The sequence below is a fragment of the Erythrolamprus reginae genome, chromosome 2, assembly GCF_031021105.1.
Source record: "Erythrolamprus reginae isolate rEryReg1 chromosome 2, rEryReg1.hap1, whole genome shotgun sequence".
In the NCBI taxonomy this organism is placed as follows: domain Eukaryota; kingdom Metazoa; phylum Chordata; class Lepidosauria; order Squamata; family Dipsadidae; genus Erythrolamprus; species Erythrolamprus reginae.
In genome coordinates this window covers 64,729,038-64,749,270 of record NC_091951.1, presented here as the reverse complement: position 1 = coordinate 64,749,270, position 20,233 = coordinate 64,729,038, and the positions used below count along the sequence as shown (strand labels likewise).

General features: G+C 36.9%; 1 pseudogene; it reads right to left on the bottom strand.

The window, feature by feature from the left end:
• LOC139159405 (contactin-6-like) overlaps positions 1 to 20,233 on the bottom strand; it is a 138,421-nt pseudogene that overhangs the window by 67,537 nt on the left and 50,651 nt on the right.

Genomic DNA, 20,233 nt, shown 5'->3' with positions numbered 1-20,233 from the left:
ATTAACATCACTTCAGTAGCTTTTAGTGATAGAGAATAGGCTATTTACTAAATATCTTCTCAGTGCTTTATTCTACCTCCAAGCTTAAAATATCTTTAGAATAAATCCCCTTCTCTCGCACATATTAGCATATCAGAATATTTAATTCTTGTATTTCTTATCAGGTGAAATTCTACCTTCCAATCTTTCTTTTGAGCTAAAAAAAACAGTTTAGTAAATAAATACACACAAGTCTAAAAACAATTGGCAAATGAACAAAACAAATTCAGGATATCTAAACTAGCAAAAGTACTGTAGCTATACAATAAATATACAATATTTTATTATTCTGTTACTGATCATTTATCTTTAAGCTCCAGGAAAAGATGGTGAGAGTTTGATCATATATCCATATAATACTAAAACCTGGAATCACCCAAGGAAATTAATTTGTATAGATTTAAAAAGTATGTTCTTCTTCAAATATGAATTAACCCTGCTGTTATTTGAATAAACAAATAGGTGGAAATGCATTTTATTTAGCACTATAGCTGTAGTTATGAGTTAAAAGATAAACGCATCTAAAATCAAATGCTGATTTTCAAATGAATCTAAATCTAATGCAAATCTTACCTCTGATGTACAGTAAATAATTTACCATTTTTAACCAATTTGGTTTGCCAGTTGTTTCACATTCCCAAACAATAGTATAATAAATAGAAAGTTGTGTATTCTCAATGTTTTGGTTCCATTCTGCAACAGCTGTAGCAATAAAAAATATTGTAACTGTTTCAGTGTAAGTTATCCTAAGGTTTTGGCAGTGTAATCAATCAAAAACATGAACTGACTTTATATATAAATCCAGGCACATACATTTCAAGGAGGTTATTTGTATATGAAACTACACAATTTGAATATAAAAATAGATTTTCTTTCTTTGACTCTGCTAACATTTCTGTCCTTTTCTCAATCTACTGAATCTGATACATCCATCATTCTGGCTTTGATGTAATCATCCTAATCTGAAATACTGACCACTGAAATATTGCAAGTTTTCGAACATAATGACAATCAAAACATATCTTTTTTGGGGGGGGGGTGTTAGTGTGCTGGATGAATTCACCTATTGTCTTTATTGAACAAACTATGGATTAGAGAGAAATGAGAATCCAGACATACTACATAATGCTACTTGTCCAGAGCAGTAGATTAAAATTGTGAAATATCTGAGTTCTTTAAAATGATTGTTATCTTTTTATATCAACCATTATTTTCCTAATCTTCAATGACAGACAGTCTAAAATGGATTTTAAGTTTCAACTCTCCAATCATTTTATTGAGCTCAGATATTTTACTCTTGATAATATCCTGTGTGAAATAAATATTTAAATGTTTTCCCACAATGCTTTTAAATATTAAATATTAAAAGTATTGTGTTTTTAACCAAATTAGTTTGCTCGCCATATGTAAACAGTTGGACCCGTGCAATATTGCTCCCCTGTACATTTCTTGCAATACATTCATAAAAACCTTCATCTTCCTGCTGAAAATCTGGGATCTCAAGGATTCCTTTAGATGTGCTGATTTTTCTGGCTAATGGGATACCATCAGATCTCTTCCAAGTGATGCTAGGAACAGGACTAAATGAATGTGAGATATTAGAAAATGCAGGAGCAGACAAATTTAAAGCAAAATTGTTAATGCAAAATAGTGTTCTCTTCAACAGTACTGTATTATCAACAGTTAAATACTATAGAAATTATTTTGATTAAAAATTGATTAATTGCTTGGTTTTAATAAATATTAGAGATAACAAATAACTGATGAACATCTTCAGGAAGAATGATTCTAGACTTTATTGAAAAAATTCTAGTGACTGTATAAGCCTGCCCTGCTTATTTTGATGAATATATAATTTTGATGAAATGAGACCAACCAACCAAAGGAACAGCTTGCCTTCTGAAGTTGTGGAAGCTTCATGACTGGAAGCTTTCAAGAAGAGACTGGACTGCCATCTGTCAAAAATTGTGTAGGACCATGATGGTGAACCTTTTTTCCTGAGGTGCCTTAAGCTCGTGTGCACACACTATCACACCTGCGCAAGTGCCCGTACCCATAATTCTAGATCTGGGGAGAGTGAAAATTGCCTCTCCTGCTCCCAGGAGGCCCAAAACAGCCCATTTCCCAACTTCTGGTGGGTCTGGTAGGCCAGTTTTGCAGTCTTCCCAGGCTCCAGATGCTTCCCTGGAGCCTCGGAAGGGCAAAAACGCCAGGCTCTCCGGAAGCCAAAAACGCCCTTCCAGGGCCTTTGTATGAGCCAAAAATCAGCTGGCCAGTGCGCACATGCATGCTGGAGCTGAGCTAGGGCAACGGGTTGCATGCCAGCAGATATGGCTCTACGTGCCACCTGTGACACCCATGCCATAGGTTCACCATCACTGGTGTAGGGTTTCCTGCTTGGATAGGGGGTTGGACTAGATGACCTACAAGGTCCCTTCCAACTCTGTAAATCTGTCTAAAGATGATCCAGGAAAGTACTACTGATTTAGCGGCATCTTCCTTATTTATAGTAGCAGAGGTATTTAACAGAAGAGATGATATTATTATAACTTGATTTACATACTGAATTTTGATGCTGTATTTTTTACAGACACTGGAAAGACAATCTAGGGGGAAATGCATGTATATTATCCAACAAAATCTTTTGATCCGGATTGTGTATCAGATTTGAAAACTGATGGTATGTAAAGTGGATTTTGGCATCCGTAGGGGCTGGACTTTTTTCTGTCTTTATTAGATTATAATAAGAACAATTGTCTTGATACAGAATAATATTTGAAAACCAGTTTCTGCCTAGTGTAGCCCCATAGTGAGATAGACAGCAAATATATTTAATAATAATAACAATAATAAGCATGCAATAAGGCAGACTAAAATTCAAGTAGATTAGATTAGATTTATTTGATTTGTATGCTGCCCCTCTCCAGAGACTCGAAGCAGCTCACAACATAACACACGATACAAATCCAACAATAAAAAAGCCATTTAAAACCCTACGTATAAGAAACAATCATACATCTCAGACAAACCTTGCATAAAATGGAAAACGGCCTGGGGGAATCAATTTCCCCATGCCTGACGGCAGAAGTGGATTTTGATGAGTTTGTGAACGGCAAGGAGGGTGGGGGCAATCCTAATCTCCTGGGGGAGTTGATTCTAGAGGGTCTGGGCCACCACAGAGAAGGCTCTTCCCCTGGGTCCCGCCAGATGACATTGTTTCATCGACAGGACCCGGAGAAGGCCCACTCTGTGAGACCTAACCGATCGCTGGGATTCGTGCAGCAGAAGGCGGTCCTGGAAATATTCAGGTCCAATGCCATGAAGGGCTTTATAGATCATAACCAACACTTTGAATTGTGACTGGAAACTGATTGGCAACCAATGCAGACTGCGGAGTGTTGGTGTGACATAGGCATACCTAGGGAAGCCCATGATTGCTTTCGCAGCTGCATTCTGCATGATCTGAAGTTTCCGAACACTTTTCAAAGGTAGCCCCATGTAGAGAGCATTACAATAGTCAAACCTCGAGGTGATGAGGGCATGAGTGACTGTGAGCAATGACTCCCGGTCAAGATAGGGCCGCAACTGGTGCACCAGGTGAACCTGAGCAAACGCCCCCCTTGCCACAGCCGAAAGATGGTTCTCTAATGTCAGCTGTGGATCGAGGAGGATGCCCAAGTTGCGGACACTCTCTGAGGGGGTCAATAATCCCCCCCAGGGTAATGGACGGACAGATGGAATTGTCCTTGGGAGGCAAGACCCACAGCCACTCCATCTTATCAGGGTTGAGTTTGAGTTTGTTGACACCCATCCAGACCCCAACAGCCTCCAGGCACCGGCACATCACTTCCACCGGCACATCACTTCCACTGCTTCATTGACTGGACATGGGGTTGAGATGTACAGCTGGGTACCATCGGCGTACTGATGATACCTCACCCCATGCCCTTGGATGATCTCACCCAGCGGTTTCATGTAGATATTAAATAGCAGGGGGGAGAGGACTGACCCCTGAGGCACCCCACAAGGGAGAGACCTAGAGGTCGACCTCTGACCCCCCACTAACACCGATTGTGACTGACCAGATAGGTAGGAGGAGAACCACTGAAGAACAGTGCCTCCCACTCCCAACCTCTCCAGCCAGCGCAGAAGGATACCATGATTGATGGTATCGAAAGCCACTGAAAAGTCAAGAAGCACCAGGATAGAGGCTAAACCCCTGTCATGGGCCCACCAGAGATCATCCATCAACACGACCAAAGCAGTTTCCGTGCTGCAACCGAGCCTGAAACCCGACTGCTGAGGGCCTAGATAATTGGCTTCTTCCAAGGACTGCTGGAGCTGGAGTGCCACCACCTTCTCAACAACATTCCCCATAAAGGGAAGGTTGGAGACTGGACAATAGTTGTTAAGGATGGCTGGGTCCAGGAAGGCTTCTTGAGGAGGGGGTGCACAAGTGCCTCCTTGTAATGAGCCAGGAAGAACCCCCTCCTCAAAGAAGCGTTGACAATCTCCTGGACCCAGCTCTATGTCACCTCCATGTTCCTATAAATCAGTGATTCTGAACCTGGGGTTTGGGACCTTTTGGGGGTTTGAACAACCATTTCACAGGGTCACCTAAGACCATGGGAAAAGACAAATTTCCCATGGTGTTAGGAACTAAAGCTTCTATTCTGGCACCTTGGAACATATTTTTACAATCCCACCAATCAGGCATTTACAGTGGTGGTGTCCCTCTGACTTTCTTGCCAATCAGCTTAAAGCTTTGTTTGGAGAATTGGCTCTAGACATATGGTTGGGGGTTACCACAACATGAGGAACTGTATTAAGGAGTCGCAGAATTAGAAAGGTTGAAAACCAATGCTATAAATGAAAAGGGCCTCCTCATCCTGCTGCTTTGGGCTTGTGTGAAACCTGAAACTCAGGTAGGCATAATTCCAAGAAGTGAAACCTCTCCTTCAGACCTACCCAGGCCTCAGTTTTACATGCCAGGTTAGTTGCCTTATCCACAATTAAATCATCATCTTACTACTTAACATTTTGCCATTCGTTAACAGCCCAGGACCATAAAGAATCTGAAAACATGACTTCAGGGATATTGCCAAGGACTGGAGCAGAGATGGGTTGGATATTGGATTGGATATTGTAAACTCCCCAGAATAACTCTGGATAGTGAGATGAATTTAATAAATCTATTTCTTCTTATATCATGGCTATAATAAAATTGTCTATTCATATCATAAAGCATACCCGGTTATCTCATTCTCTCCTCATATTGCATTGTGTTATGTTGTATCCTTCTCCTCACAACAGTCATGTGAGGTAAGTTGGGCTTAGAAAGAGTGACTGGTCCAAAGTCATCCAGCTAGCTTTCTTGGCTAAGGAAGGACTAGAATTCATGGCCTCATGTTTCTAGGCCACAACTTTTACCACTATGACCAAACAGGCTCCTTTTTCTCTTCCTTTGGAGATTTTAAACATGTGCATCTACTGTTATAGAATTGTCAGTGATTTGCAAAGCTTGAAATGAAGTCCATAACCCTCAATTGCATTATATTCCCAGCTGCATGTTTATCTTTCCTTAAAATTTCTGAATGAGACTAATTAGCCATAAATAGCATTGCTACAACACAATTTCCCAACTGTAGTTTTTAATATAACAATTTAAAATAAATTATTTTGGATGTTTGTAAAATGCATTGGGTGCTTGATCTGTGCAATTATTTTAAGTATAGAAATCAGACTCTTGAATTTGGACTCTAAGAGCCTTAATAAAGTTCCCTAACAAAAGTTATTCACCAAAGTTGGCATTTGTGATATAAGAAGAGCTGTCTTTTTATGAATTGCTAAAATCTAAAACAAAGGTGAAATTAAAAAAAACAAAAAAGCAAGAAATAGAGATCCTCACTATTCTATATTGGAGCTGGTCTTTTTAATATGTTCATTGATTATTTAGGAGTAAGCTGGCCAAGTCTTAGCCAGATAACAGCAAAGTATTCATGATGATTTAAACTGAAAATGATTGCGTAGCACTTAAGAAAGATGCCTTTAAGCTAGCTTATGGTCAAGCAAATTGCAAAAATTATTTTATTTAAACAAATGGAAAGTGATAGAACCTGGAGGAAAACCCTGCCTACCTTCTAATTTCAGATATATACAATTGCAGCATGGACTGTTCATAAGTAACCAAGAAAAGGGTCCTAGTGGATACTTCTAGGAAGATGTGCAACAGAATCTGATATAAAGAAGTTCTATTGTAGTGATCATTAGGAAAGGGATTATGAATCAAAGGACTAACAATGTCATGCCCTTGTACTTTTTTTTGTGTGTGTGTATTGGTAACCAAAGTATTTATTAGAATTTTGATTAATAGGCTTAAAAAAATGATAAAATAAATCTGGAAATAGCACAGTAGAGGACAACAAAAAGAACAATGATTAAAGTGTGAGAAACAAATTAGAACCTTTGGGACTCTTCAACTGAGAAAAAATAATTGAGAGGATCCAGTTATTTTTTGGCTTTTTATGATCATAGAAATAATAATGGTAATAATAATAATAATAATAATAATAATAATAATATAATAATATAATAATATAATAATATAATAATATAATAATATAATAATATAATAATATAATAATATAATAATATAATAATATAATAATATAATAATATAATAATATAATAATATAATAATAATAATAATAATAATAATAATAATAATAATAATAATAATAATAATAATAATAACAACAAGCCAGTGAAAGTGGTCCCAGTGGTACTTGGCATGCTGGGCGCAGTGCCAAAGGATCTCAGCGGACATTTGAAAACCATCGGAATTGACAAAATCTCCATCTGTCAATTGCAAAAGGCCGCTTTACTAGGATCGGCAAACATAATTCGCTGCTTCATCACGCAGTCTTAGGTACTTGGGAAGTGCCCGACTGGTGATGAAATACGAAATCCAGCATAGTGATCTCGTTTGCTGAGTTGTATTGACATAATAATAATAATAATAATAATAATAATAATAATAATAATAATAATAATGGATTTTCTCCATGAAGTTAACTTACATGGATTTAGAATTAAGGGAATGGACTAATTTAGTTTCCATTCTTACTTCCATTTATGAGAGAACACTAGCAGAAGAGAAATATATATCTATATACTGTCTATGCATATTAATAAGCTAAAACAGGTGCTGAGTCCCCACACTTACAATTGTGCTGGCTGCTGCTGAAGCCTGATTGGCTCAGACACAAGCAGCCAGCAAGTGGGAAAATAAAGCCCTGCTATTGGTTCAGAGTTTGACAGCTCCACTATAAAAGGAGCTTTCAAGCCGCTTGTTCTTTGTCCTGTCTGTTGGTGCTGAATTAAAGGTTGCTGTTGTTGTTACTCCTGAGTCTGTCTCATTCCTATCAACTAGACCTCCCTACCTATTTAATAGCAGGAGTGCCTAACCTTCACATTCCATGTCATGCCTAGCTTGGTTCATAGGTTTCTTCCAGACTGTTGTTACTGAAACTGCAAAATGCAGGGGTGTTATTGTATCAAGTGTGATTAACTAAATTTATTATTATTTTTCCTTTTGGCTCTATCTTTCAGTTGTGGGATTCAATTTTTTACTACTGTGGGCATGGTTTGGTGGGTGCAGCATGGCTTGATGGCTTAGCAGGAAAAGGATACTGTAAAATCTCCCTTCCCTCCCCACTCCAGGGGAATGTTACTGCAAAATCCCCACTTTCTTCCATTCAGCTAGTACTCAGGAGGCAGGGAATAGATGGGAGTGGGGCCAGTCAGTGATGGTTTTTACTGGTTCTCCAAACTACTCATAATTTCCACTACTGGTTCTCCAGAACTGGTCAGAACCTCCTGAATCCCACCTCTGCTATCTTTAATCCCTTTTTTGAGTGTAATCCCCAATATACCAAAATCAGGTGCAGCCTTCAGCCTCCAAATTACTGCATAACCCCAGATTGCACTTGATTTGGTTAGATCCAGTTTGCAGCAAATGATATTATTCATCACATTCTCATGTAACATTTTTATTGAAAATCTGCTGAAGAATGAGGAGAGAGAGAGAGAGAAAAGAGAGAGAGAGAGAGATCCTAGAAGCTTTGCTGCCTTTAATGAGACCCACTGTAGGAACCAGAGACAACAGAGCTGAAGCTGCATTAAAGATAAGCTAACACTAATCCTTTCCCCAGGCAAGAAACAAGAAAAGTAAGACAAACTATCTTGGAGAAGACCACACAAGCAAACTGCCCTCCAAGTGATAGCATTGATGGAATAGATACAATATTCCATCTGAGCAGCTCATTGCAAATCAAAACATTTGAAAGATGAAAATTATAAATTGCAAGTTAAAACCACAACAATGAAAAGGGGGGAGGGGCTGGTCTTGTTTTGCATTTTTATAGCTTTTTATCATTTTTTGGTTATGTCTAGATCAGTGGACTTTATTCAATAAAATATCCCAGAATAACAATGAAAGGCAAGATAAGATCATTAGCACCTAGTTGGGCTGGGGGGAGGGGGGAAGCTTCAGGAAAAAGTTATATTCAGAGTATAAGACACACCTGAATTTTTCAGCCTCTTTTAGGGAGGAAAAGGGTGCATACCAAAAATACAGTAATCCATACATAGGTGATTCTGAATGGTTTACAAAATTTAAATTTGTTAAAGATCCACTTTATAATAAAACTCATTTAACCACACTCTATTCCCCATGGGCAGCAACAATATGATCAAACAGCTAATTGATTGGCTCCACCACTATTTGTGGTTTCCAGTCTCGTTGACAAATCCATGGCCACCAAGAAGAAAGCCTTTTTTAATGGTCCCACCAGATGACAAATTCTAATAAATGTGAGCTGTAACATGGCCTTGGTGTACAGGTAGATGTAATGGGGGAGAGGTGGTCCTTCAAATAAAATTGATTCTTACCCAAATGCTGCCATATAACTGACACTGTGTCCTATTCGATTTTAGGATTGACAAGTACCTTTGACTTTCAACTGGTTTCAGGAGCCATTTTGTAGGGCTAATTTTTACTATATCATATGGAACTAGGCAAGATGAATATTATTAAGACTATCCCTTTCTCTGCTTGAAAGCTACTTGAATTTTTCCAAGTTCTTCAAAGGCCTGATACATGCTTATTGCTGAGAGAGAAGGTCAATTGAGATTATAGAGTTCCATTTAATCCAGAATGTAATTTTTAAAAAATTAAAAATAACCAATACACCAAGTATAAATATATTTCTGGTCATGGTGCAAAGTATAATTTAATAGATTGAATGCTATGTATGTTTTGTTGTCTGCAATACTTAAGAATATATGCTCATTCTTCTGAGTGTATTTTACATCCAAGTGTGAGCTGTTACTGGACTGAAGACGATGCATAGGGCTAAATAAAATGTTGGTGTGTATGTGTGTGTTTGAAGTTCAGTGGTTCTCTCTCACTACTCCTTCCAGCACCGATAAAAGCTATTATTTTTGGCAGAGATTTTCATCAGCCTATGCATTTTTCAGTGTAGCCCAAGGTTTTAATTACATACCATAATTAGTTTATTTTAATTCGTTAAAGGTTGGTTATGATTTATGATGAGTCGCTAATTATTTTTGCCTCAACTATTGTAATATTAGCTTTACTTCTTGATAGTCACTTAATGCTGGAGTAGAAAGGAGGAATCAAGATTGTTATTGTTGTTGTTGTTTTAAAAATAAACCTAAAATGTACCACACTTTTCTGTAAAAAAAATGCAAAAACATCCCCAGTTAACTTGTCTATTCAGTATAAATTTGACATAGTGGAAAAATGGATAGATATGTAAACATAAAAACATAATATTCAACAATGTATGCTTCTATGGATAGAATCTATTTTGACAAGAAACAGTTCTCTTAGGATTCAGGCAAAGATATTTTTCAACATTTTTGAGTAATTTTAAGGCAAATTGTATTCCATAAAGTATGTAACAATTGACTGCTGCCACGTGACATGTTTTCTTTATATGGAAAGAATTGGGCTGCTTCCTCCAATTTTCCTCTGTATTCCTTGATGCTTTGTAACAGGTTATGGAGATGCAGTAAATGAAAAGTTTGTCGAATGTTGAAAATACACTAATTTCTTTTTTTTTAACTTTGCTAATTCAAAGACTGCAGGCAACTGTATTAAACATTTATCCAGTAAATCCCATTTCTGGGGTTGGGGGGGACCACTCCTTCTTCACTGGTAATAACAGGAATTGAAACAGAGACTTATTAATGCAAAATGTGTGCTCGGCCACTGAATTCTGAGCAGCCAAGGCCTTCGCTGTCAGTTGCTATTTTTCAGTTCTAATGTGGCATTCCATACTTTGTTAAGAAGTATGGCTCTAATTGGAACTTTTGCTTCAGACTTTCATCATCTTGGGTTTAATGTGAAATATTTTGTGATCAGGTCAAAGATAAGACATAATTGGAATGGACATGTTGTAGATTGATAGAGATCGTGGATGGCATTTGTGAGAGCATCCCAGACTTTTAAATTGATATTGTGTTTTTAGCTATGGGCACATATCTCCTGTACATCTGATGTCTAAAGATAATCCCCTTCTTCAGAATTATTGTTTGAAGGTTATTGATGTTCTTGTTACTTGCACAAATGTGTTTTTTTTAAAGCAAAAAAAGGATAACCCTTATAGAAAAATGATTATTTTAGAAGAGAAGGTGGGAATCAAAGAGACTTATTTGTTCAGTGGGGAAAAATCATTTACCTGTTTTTTCTAGTGTTTGATAAACTCTTTTCACCTTGGGGGGAAGCAAAAACTGGCACAAAACCTTCAAAATAGGGGCATATTTCACAAGGCTCATCTGCCAACACATCAGTTCAATTTTATTGTAACCTGGGTAATGAAGCTGCCTCTTATTTTCTTTTCCCAGACCAAATATTTATAACTATTTCCTCTGCTATATTTCCCAAAAAAGCCTTCTTCATTTTTTCCCTTTTCCCTTGCCAATCTACCTTGTCTATTTTTTTTTTCTTTAGTTAAATTCCTTCAGTAACCATTGGGCTCTTCTGTGATTTATTTGTTTTTTGCAATATTATCAATTACACTATAAAGTTTAAGAACTAAGAGTCACATGGAATCCACCCAATGGAAGATTTATCAATTTTACAGAATAGAAGATAATATTTGTACCTCAGTGTTGATACAATATTAAAATACCCCAATCAAGCAACTACCAACCCAGACAAAAAGCAGGCTAATCAAGGAACCACAAGGACACTACTGTCAACACTGACAGGATAAGCCATTTGTATGTAAACACAGAGGGAATCCCACTGCTTCCTTCACCAATTATGTTACCTGTTGGGCAATAAAACATCTGCAAGAAACAACCAAAGATAGGTGGCACTAGGGATTCTACAGAATAGGACCAGAGTTAAATCACCACCTTGGAGGTTTAGAGACATTCAGTCTACAATTTTAAGGGTGAAAAGTCATGGATATATATTTCTTATTTTCCATTTTTTAACCATAATTATATTTTCTATTTAAGGATCCTTAGTATGATAAATTTGGTATTAACATCATTCTGGAGGATATCCCAGTTCTTTATGATAGACTGGGAAGGTAAAGAAAGGCTGCAAAGAGCAAAAATTATATCTAATCAACATTGATAGATATGATTGGATGCAATCCAATGCCTACAAAAAATAAACTTCAGCCAAGACAATATGGTTGCCATATCCTGATCCTAAAATTGATAAACAATAGCTCTAATTCAATTGCCTAGTTAGCATGTTTTGGAAAACAAATTTTGCACTGTGGAAACAGTTTAAATTGGAATAGACAGGAATATGGTAGATTAATTGTAAATGTGAAAACATATATTTGTGAATGCCATCTTGATGAGCAAAGACTGGACAATAGGAGTCTGGTAACACTAAAATTGTTTGTGCATCTTCTGGCCAAGGACAAAGCAGCTACTATTTATTTCTTTGACAAGAAGGGAAGCAGTCAAGCAGCAATTATGTTAATTATCTACAGTATAGATGATAACATTTCTACCCAATTATCAGCTATGTTACATTTAGTCACAATATTGAACAGGCATCATATTCATAGTATAAACAGAAAGTTTACTAAGTAGACATGTGTAATGATTGTTTTTTCTAACTGTTCTGTTGGCTTTCTCATTCATTATAGTAAACTCTATAAATCTTACTATCTTTGAAAACAATCACATAGATACCCTATTTTCCCCCAAATAAGATATCTGCTGATAATAAGCATAATTAGGCTTTGGAGCACATGGCAATAAGGCCAAGTGCTTATTTGAGGGTTCAAAAAATTATAAGATTGGGTCTTATTTTCGAGGAAACACAGTAGATATTTTCAGAACTATTAAAAAAAAATCTCATGAAAATTGACAAGTTGTCAACTTCATTTTCTTCTATTTCATTTCTTTTACACACTATGCATTCTGTTTGATTCCATTGTTTATAAATTATCATTAATTTTTTTGCAAAGCTATTATAAATATTTTCAGACATGTTTCTAATTTATATAATCACTTTTTGCAATCTGTTTTCCATTGGAAAAATGCCTTTTTATCAAATTTACTTTAACAGACAACTTTGAGCTATTAACTGAAACTGTATACAAACTTTTAGATATTATGATTTTCAGTATGTGAATACAACACACATAGTAAGTGTGACTACAACACCAGCCCAGCACTATGAGTTCTAGATATGTAAAAGATTGATGCATTCTCTGTGTGTATGTTTGGTAACATGTAATTAATATAATTGGATTTAGTTTTGAATATATTTAGAATTAAGAGTTTGCTTTTAATGCCTCTGCAACCCAGGATTTAGCAGTATTTCAAAGTGTTTCCTTAGCAGTGATCTATCAGACCTCAGCAATGAAAATACTTTAACAAGAAAAAGAGACTCCTGTAAAATGAACACATTAAAAATTCATACTCAACGAGAGCTTTTGATACTATTCATTTTAATAGAGGAGTCAGTGTTTGATCAGATAATTTAAGCACTATGGGAAAATGTAACATTTGAATTAATGGTGGAACTCACTTTGTGACCTTAGTTTCACATATATAAATGAACAAGGGTTATTTACAAGTTAAGAAAAATTAAAACCCAATATAAAACACTCAATCATCCCTCATTCACACTACTGTGTGTATACGAGTCTACGGAGAGGGGCGACATACAAATCTAATTAATAATAATAATAATAATAATAATAATAATAATAATAATAATACTGGATGGAGTGGGAGCTATCGCTCACAGCCCCGAGCCTGCTGAAATAGATGTGTTTTCAATGCCTTTCTAAAGTTGAGGAGAGTGGCGGCAGTATGAATCTCTGAGGAGAGTTGGTTCCAGAGGACTGGGGCTGCAACAGAGAAGATCCTTCCCCATGGACCCGCCAGTCAGCATTGTGTATGTGTGTGTGTGTGTGTGTTTGTACATTGTGTCTACAGTGTTAGGGTTCTGAGTGTCACATCTGACAAAAGCAGAATTCCAAGGCAGGTAGATTCCTTAAAGAACATGTTTATTCAATACATCATATTGGCACAGCTAGTGAAAACCGTGAAAGCTCCCACGGTTTTCCCCCTAATTAAAAGAATAATTATTTCCCTTCCCAGATGTCACCATTCACAATGTCCAAGGAAAGTAGCAGAGAGGCTGCTTGGTCACTCCTCTCCTCCTTCACTTGCCACCCATTGGGATGACCTTGGTACCCACAAGAAAACTTTTTTGTATTGAGCTGATTAGATCTGGCTGCTTTGTTTAAACCTGGATTCATCACTAGCTGCTTTACTGTTTTTCAAGCCAGGGAGATAGGCACAGATTCTAAATTCAGGAAAAGTCCAAGATTTAACGTCTTTCCAAAAATTGCTCTTAAAGGGAAATTTCAGGATATTCAATTCAAACGAACAAAAATGCCTGTGTGGTGAAGAAATTATTAAAGCATGAAGACATGTTTTGTTGCATTGCATTTATTATAAAGATGTCTATTTCCAGATAATAATTCTCCATCTTAGATACCCAGGTCACCCATATTCATTCTATTTACAGTTTTATTCTTTATGTAATGATTTTATTTCTCTAAATGTGGCTTGCATGTACAATTAAATAATACATCGATCAGATCCTTTTCATAATTAGTTTTATTATATTTTTTGTTTCCTTTGTCAAAAGTGTATTCTTTTTTCATTGGTCAATGATCCTAATGAAGTTTATTCATTCATTCCTTCATTAATATGGAAAAGAAATTCCAAAACAGTTCCATAACTTTATCTTCAAAAGTTTCTGTCTTTAAAATTAAAAATATACAGTATGTCTAAAGGATCCCATAGTGAATTCATTGTGTCAACTGATCTCAGTCTCTGTCAAAGTCTTTTTCTTCCCAGTCTTTTGATAATTGTATTCACACATTCAGCAAAATATGTTATAACCTTTTGCCCTTTTTCATTGCTTATGGCACTATATTGGCATAAAATGGATCTCCATTGCTGATTTTATCCTTCCTCTCTTACCTCTTTGTTTCAAATCACCACAGTCACCCTATTTCCTTCTAAAATGTTGCTGGGTAGGCATGACTAGAGGGGTCATGTGACTGGGGGGAGTGAATGATGTCAAGTTGATCATGCCCACCCAGGTTTTGTAGCTCTCATTTTTTTCCCCCTGTGGAAAACGGATCAAAATGGCTTTTTGAGTGTTTGCCGACCGCTGAGTTAGGTGAAAACCACAGGAAATTTCAGAGTCGGTTTTCACCAGAATTGTGCCAACATGATGTCCAATAAAGCTATTCTTTGTGGAATCTATCTGCCTTGGGTTTTGCTTGCTATGGGTCTATTACTTGGAACCCTGACACATGAAGTACAAAAGTAACAATTGAACTGATACCTATTCTGTTCAATGTTTCCTTTAGAATGGATCTCAGATTTTTTTAGGGGAAGGGGGAAATTATGCACATTGACATTCTAATGTTTTGACAATCATCTAATCTTTATGCTAACTTCTCACCCAAAATAGCTATCTCCTGTAGGTGCTGCTACTTCATCTGCTTCCTGATTTCCCTGCTGCTCTAATCTGTGTGACTTTCTGCCTTTCTATTTTGTGGCTTCTCACCTTCTGTCACAATTTTCTTTATGGCTGCCTGGAATTTGACAGCTGATAGTGGAGCTCTCTCTATCATGCTCCAGCAGTGGCAAGAGTGGCATAGAAATTAATTTTTTTACTCAAATAAAGCACAGTAAATCAGAAGTTTTGAAATTTAGCAGTTTAGCATTTAACAATTTAGCGTTTCCTAATTAAATGTATAATTCATGAGTTTAAAACTTTCTGCCAACAGATTCATTTCCAAATGTTGCGTCTTTTCTTCAACCTGAAATTCCTTGCCATCCTCAATGCCATCTTGCAAATATTATTTATGTTTTCAGTTGCAAAACCCATGGGATGCTTATGACTCTGTAAACAGCAGCAGTACTGAGGAACTTTACGCTGACTTCCTATAATATTATGTGGCTATAATTAGAAACAGCAAGTCATTTGGGATCTATCAAAGATGTTTTCCTTTTGAAAATCTCTCTCTCTCCCCCCCCTCCGTCCCTCCCTTCCTCCATGCATAATACAGTTGATCCAAGTTTTGCAATAGGAGGTGAAATCATAACTGCAGCATTTTGGAAGATACATGTGCCTGACATTCAAAGCATGGCTTCTCTAAATCACAAGCGAAGAACTGAGCAAACAACCAGGAAAAGCAAACAAGAATTTGGCAAGGGAATTAGAAGAGGCAGAAGAGATAGGAGAAACAAGAAGGGGAAAGACTGACGGTCCCTGCTTCTGGTGATGATGCTATCCATTCAATCATTTCCGATTCTTGGTGATTCTATGACTGCTAATAGCTGATAGTTTCCTGAGTGATGTTATTTGTTTTCTGGATGATTGCCCACTATATAAGATAGGAGCATTGCTCTTGCTAATCTAGCTGAGACATACAAGATCCCAGTTTCATCAGAATCCAACTCACTGGAGCAAACAGAGTATTGATGGGCAAGACACTCTTTCTTCTCCACCTTTTTTCAGTCCAAACTAATGCTCACCCAGAGAGGCAGCTTGTGGGTACCTGAGTGGGTATATCAAGTAAACAAGGAAGATTTGCATGGAAGTTTAGTTAGGGGAAGAAGCTTTGCAAGATTAGGTTAACAACTCTTAATTCTTTGTCGGCTGTTTTTGACTGTTACAGTGACCTCTGGGATCGCTTGAGATGTGTACTCCAAGGTCTTTGACAGAGTGCGGGTCGTCATCAAGGTTGTATCCATCCAGCTTGTGTTTGATGTTTAATTTTCCCCCCAATGTGTAAGACATTTATTCATTGAGACCTGAAGTTGCCAATTAATAGCATTTTCAGTTGAAATTTTATTGCGGAAGAAGAATAGAAAGCAGGATTTCACAGGATTTTTGCTTAAACAATTGCTTAAACAACACAGGATTTTTGCTTAAGCAAATAGCATTATTGTGAAAGACTTGGATTTTACTTAACCTATATTATATTCACAAAGGACTCTATGAAAAAAGCAATATACCTTTTTAAAAATTGGGAGAAATTGGCAGCTACCTTTTCAATCTCATCAAGGGGGTATTAAACTAGAATATAGAATGATGGAATTTGAAGGGACCTTGGAAATCTTCTAGTCAAGCACAAGACGCTGTATCGTTTCAGACAAAGCCTTCAGTGATAGAGCACTCACCACTTCTGAAAGCAAATTATTTCATGTTAAACCATTAGAAATTTTTTCCTTAATTCTAGATTGCTTCTCTCCTGGTTTAGTTTCCAACCATTGTTCCTTGTCTTGTCTATTGGTGCTTTGGAAAATAATTTAACTGGCCATCTAGGAGACAATCTAAGAGAAAAAGAGGTGGGAGCAAAACTTCATGACTGAATAGACATTCAAGGAAATCCAAAAAGAGAAGTTGGGATCATGGATGAGAAATCAGAGTTTTGTAGGATGTAACAGAGGCATCTGGACTCAGAACTCAGTTTTTTGTTTTTTCTTTTACTAAGGCACAAAATGTCCTTAGTCCCTTGTGCTGGGGGGGGAAATCTGACCCCCACAGATAGGGCCTGCAACTTGGGTGTCCTCCTGGACCCACAGCTGAACCTTGATCATCATCTCTCAGCTGTGGCCAGGCGGACTTGTGTACCAACTGCGGCCCTATTTGGACAAGGAGGTGTTGCTCACAGTCGCTCAGGCCTTCATCACCTCCCGTCTTAATTATTGCAATATGCTCTACATGGGGCAACCCTCGAAGAGCGTTCGGAGACTCCGAATTGTCCAGAATACAGCTGCACGAGTTGTCATGGGTGCATCTCGGTACACCCATATAACACCTATGCTCCGTGAGCTGCACTGGCTGCATATTAGTCTCTAGGCACAATTCAAGGTGTTGGTTATCACCTATAAAGCTCTATATGGCTTAGGGCCAGATTATCTCTGGGACCGTCTCTTGCCACATACCTCCCAGAGACCAATTATAGCACACAGAGTTGGCCTCCTCCAGGTCCCATCAGCCAAGCAATGCAGACTGGTGGGACCTCGAGGTAAAGCATTCTCTGTTGCTGCCCCAGATCCTGCTGGCATTTTGTAAGGCCATAAAGACATGGCTATGGCGGCAGGCCTGGGGTGCCTAAGTTAACAACAAGCATGACCATCTGTATAATTATGACTGTGGATGAATGGCATGTATGTATTTAGCGAGTCGTCTTAATATGAGTTTTAGCTAGGGTTTTAGTAATTAGTTTCTTTTCTTTTTGACTTCTTTTTATTGCTGTTGTAATTCTATATTGTAATTCCATATTGTTGTAAGTCGCCCTGAGTCCTTCAGGATTGGGTGGCAAAGAGGTCTAACTAACTAACTAACTAACTAACTAACTAACTAACTAACTAACTAACTAACTAACTAAATAAATAAATAAATAAATAAATAAATAAATAAATAAAGTTTTTTAGTTGAAATGTCTTTTTCTTAATTGAAAGTATTACAAAAGATGTTAAGTTATCAATTGTTTCTTTAGTTTGTATTAGGTTTTTATCTTTATCTTTGTAAACTTTAATAATATTATTGTAAAAAAATAAAGAGCATGAAGCTCGTTTATAGATTTATTCTGAAACTGATAGAATGTACCGGTCTCCACAAGTTTCCATAGGCATAAGATTCATTTTCCAAAACAAGAAAGCAAAAACTACAGCAATCGTCTTTATATATTCAGAAATGTGTACTATTTAACAATTCATTTCTAAGTATTTATTTGGTTTCCATCTGCATTTGTGATACTAAAGACAGATTCAAATTTTGGGAGGTTTGGACTTTTCCACTCTCCCCCACTCTCTCTCCCCTCCCTCCCTCCCTTCCAATAATTGAAGCAAGGTTGTGAAATAGTTTATATTTTAGAGCCATAGGCAGAGAAGCTTGGTCTTCCTCTTTTTGGAAGCCATATTTCAAATAATCCATATTTGCCAAATGCTTTGCATAATTGAAAAAAAATGAGGAACTTCAATGCAGTATGGAAACAAAAAGTCATATTATTTAGAAAGCATTAGCGATGCAGTTCAGTTAAAATAATGAAAAATTGCTTGCGATGGAGCAGTAAAAGAAGATGGAAACAGAGATCATTTTTAATCTGTTATTTCATAATTGTACATTAGATGTATAATCCATCAGAGTATAAATACAGTGATGATACATACATAGATCATAAGAGACATCCACAAAATTCTACATTCTATATTTCTTATTCAGTGTATCCAAGACCATGATAAGTTGCTAAAAGTCTCTACTGCAGTCTTGATTATTGCATCTTTATGCAGCTTGCTCTAGTTCAGGGATATCAAACTCTATTTCACTGGGGGCCATATCTGGGTTGTGTTTGACTTCAGGGGGAGGGTGGGACATGGCCAAGCTGGGTGTGGCCAGCTCAATGTCACTCATGATGGGAGCGCCTATGTGGCCCAGGCATTCTGCCAGCAAAAATAGAGCTTAGGAGAGCTGTAGGAGGCCTTTGTGAGCTCTGGTTTTGGCTGAGGCAGCCTCCTGCAACCCTCTGCCAGTGAAAACAGAACTCTAGAGGGCCGCACACAGCCCTTCTTAACTCTGTTTTCACTGACAGACGCACCATGGGCCAGTTTTTGCTGTTTTCAGGGTGACCCCATGGACCAGATTTAAGCAGCCAATGGGCTGGATCTGCCCCCCAGGCCTTGAGTTTGAAACCTCTGTTTTAAATAGCTGTATCAAGTTATTGTTACTCAGTGTGGAGGATAGGACAGATCAGAAAGCAAATAAAATAATATTTTCATATATCCAACCATAAATCAAGAACTGGAGAGAGTTATTTGTGGTTCCAAACACAAAAAACCCACTATTATGTTTTCATAAGTATTTGATTAAAATTTGCCTCTTTCTTTATAAACAGTATAAAAAAGTGCAATACATCTTCACAATGTTGATAAATCTTCACATATCTACTGAATTTGATTGGTTCAGAAAGATGAAAATATTGTTCAGTTCTTGTTTAAAAAATAATACAATAAAAACCTTACTCAGATTTACAAATCTCACTATAAACTACCTTTGTGTGTGTGCGTGTGTGTGTGTGTGTGAAGGACAGATCCATTGCTATCATAAATAATAATAATAATAATAATAATAATAATAATAATAATAATAATAAGTCTTCGGCGAAGGGTGGCATACAAATCTAAATAATAATAATAATAATAATTATTATTATTATTATTATTATTATTATTATTATTATTATTAATTAGATTTGTATGCCACCCTTCTCCGAAGACTTGTAGCAGGCATGTTCAACACTAAATGAGATTTTGTCCCCAAATCTTTACACATAAAAATTCATAGGATTTTCTATGTATCTATTCTTCATGCTGGCAAATACTGATGAATATAATGCAAAATGCCTTATATTAGCTCCATGGTGTGGTGGAGATGCACAGAATAGAACGACTCCTTGTCCCTCTCTGACTGATAATATAGTGCTTCTTGCTTTAGTTGTAAAGTTTTCAAGATGAGAGAAAGAGAGAGAGAGAGAGAGAGAGAGATCCACATAACCATTTTTGGAATTACAAAACCAATATTGTCATC